Below are 2,884 nucleotides of genomic sequence, written 5' to 3'. Positions count from 1 at the left end.
ACGAAATTCTTGCCCTGCCTTGAGGGGTGCAGGACCCACCTGTTTTTACTATTATAAAAAGGAGCACCTACAAAAAAAGTTGCGGGAAGAAACAGCATGATGAGGAAACTTTTCAGGGAGGTCAGGGGCTCTGTTTAATGAAGGGGACAGAAACACCACCAGAAGAGCCATTGATAAGTTATATTTTTAGTAAATATAGGAGTTTCTCAGTCGACAGTGACAAAATTACCCCAGGGATGTGAGATAAGTCGTGAGCGAGTTTCAGTAATCGGAATTACGAGAGAAGCTTTCCCTGTTCCTGTAATAAAAGGAGTGCAAATTAAAACAGATGATAAATTTGGAGTAAATGATTTATTGTTGATATCAGAGGCTGAGAATAATTTTTTAGGCAGAGATCTAATAATAGCCTTAAATTTACAGATAAAACCCTGTGAAGGAAAACTTAAAATTTATTCTTTAACTGAAGAAGATAATCTAGAAATTAATGACACGGGTTGGCATTCAGGTGTAGTGGGAAAAAGTTGAGGGTAAAGGAGTCTGGTCCCCTTAGTCCCTCCTGGTCAGCACAAGCCTGTGAATTGTATGCATTACTCTGTGCATTATTAATACTAAAAGGGCAAGAAGGGACTATTTATACAGACTCCAAATATGCTTTTAGTGTAGTACATACTTTTAGAAAAATTTGGAAAGAAAGGGGACTTATAAACACTCAAGGGAAAGGGTTAGTACACGGGGAATTGATAATTCAGATACTTGAAGCTTTAAAAGGCTCAAAGAAAATAGCAGTAGTTCATGTAAAGGAACACCAGAGAGGGAGGGATATTAGGGTCAGAGAAATAATTTGGCCGATGAAGAAGCAAAAAGAGTGACCTTAAGAAAAAGAGATACTGAAATAATGATCTTACAAAAAATAGAAATTCAGCAGGAGACACTTTCCCTTCCGCTAGCAGAACTGGCAACTATAAAGAAATTAGGAGCAACATTTAAGGAGGGAAAGTGAGTTTTTCCTGATGGCAGGATTATGATGCCAAAACCAGTGGCACATTAGATCTTAGATAACTTGCATCGACGGACACACTGGGGAACAAGAGCCTTTTGTGATCACTTTTTAAGATTTTATGGGTGTATAAGGATATTTGAAATTGGAAAGCAAATTACCCAGGGGTGTCTCACCTGTCAAAAAGTAAAAAAGAAAGTGTTAAAAACCCCTCCCTCTGGAGGATGCAAAAGAGCCTACAAGCTATTTGAAAAGATCTAGGTTGATTTTATAGAATTGCCTAAAGTGGGTCGGTGGAAATATTTGTTAGTTATAATAGATGAATTACCTCAGTGGGTTAAAGCATTTCCAGCAGCTCGGGCTACAGTTCAAACTGTAGCTAAAATATTGTTGGAACATGAAATTCCAAGAATGTGATAATATGGTGGGATTTAAGTTGATTTATATTAACCCTGATTTATTAAGAATGAACTAGGCATCCTGGATGGCTGCTAACCGCAATTCCCTTGAGCTCGGAGGCAGAAGAACGCCGGTGGAAAAAGAATAAAAGACTTTCTGAATCAGTGGGAACGGCCTAAAAAGATTGAAGATCTCCTCCAGGGTCATGCACCAGCAACATTATTAGAATTGATTACAAAACTGCAATTCCAGAAACTGCGATTGATAACAGCTGTTGTTGAAAGAGAGCAGAGACAAGTAAAACATTGGGAGTGCAGTAAACATGGTTTAAAGTGTCATCCCTGAATATGTATTGTTTGCACACTTTGCTTTAACTCATGGTGGAAAGTAAGAGAGAAGAAAAGAAGAGACAATTTATTTGCTTGCTTTGCTATGGTTATGTATTTAGCCAGCTAACTATAGAACGTATTGTTAATAATTTTTTTTGGGATACCTTTGAGACTGGGAGATGAGACCCTTCCAGCAGCAATTAGATTAATACAAAACTTAGATCAATTGGTTCTTGCTATATTTGCTATAGCACAAATAAGAGAACGAGCAACTCATAATATTATAGACCAGTGTCTCAAAATTGATAGTTGTGGTGGAGAAGAAGTCTATACACCACATCATAGGTGCATTCCAGGGGCACATTGGCGCCGCGAGTGTGCCTATTGGAGATGGTGACTTAATGCACTCCCCGCCCCTGAAGCACAAAATAATTAGAAAAATCTTCTTGTAGTTGGCACATCCCTGAAATTTTGGAAAATACAGGTTTATGGTATTCCGGCCTAATCTTTTCCCTGTTCTTTTTGTTTTAATTATTGCTTCTTAACCAGCTAGAACTGGTAAAAGGCATTTAAAAAGAGACAAGCAAACTCTGTGGGGCTATGGGTACCAAAAATACTACAAGCACCGGTGACTAGATGCCGGGATATTACCTTTGCTACCAAGAAGACTGGCATCTCGGCCCTTGGCTGCAACCCAAGGGGCCTTGAGAAAGGAAAAATGGTAGATTTCCTGAGGATTATTTTCACTGTGATCATTCTGGTACCCTGGGCAGTTGGCCAAAGCCAGAAAGCCACACTGGACAGAGTTTCAGCAATGAAAAAGCAAACAAGGCAAAAACCAAGTCCCAGCAGTTTCAACATTTGTGACTATTGTAATCAACCTGTGTGGATTAAGGACAAGGTGGAATCTGTGTTTGTAACACACCCATATGCTAGTTCTGCCTGCTAAAATCGCAGCAGTGTTATAGATGTTTGTATTAAGGAAGGAAAGATGTATTGGGTAGGGAAAAATTTGGGATATAACGGACAAGCTCCTTATCCCCATAGTAATCAGATTGGCCCTCAATATGAAAGGTTTTTTTTGTTTTGAAAGAAATCATAATAAAGATGATCCCAGTATAAGAATAGGGGGCCGGGCACTAAAAGAAAAATTGAAAAA

This window comes from Melozone crissalis, unplaced genomic scaffold (genome assembly GCF_028551555.1).
Source record: "Melozone crissalis strain CALT ecotype California unplaced genomic scaffold, PUWL_Pcris_2 ptg000053l_1, whole genome shotgun sequence".
In the NCBI taxonomy this organism is placed as follows: domain Eukaryota; kingdom Metazoa; phylum Chordata; class Aves; order Passeriformes; family Passerellidae; genus Melozone; species Melozone crissalis.
Note: the sequence above shows the minus strand (reverse complement) of the source record.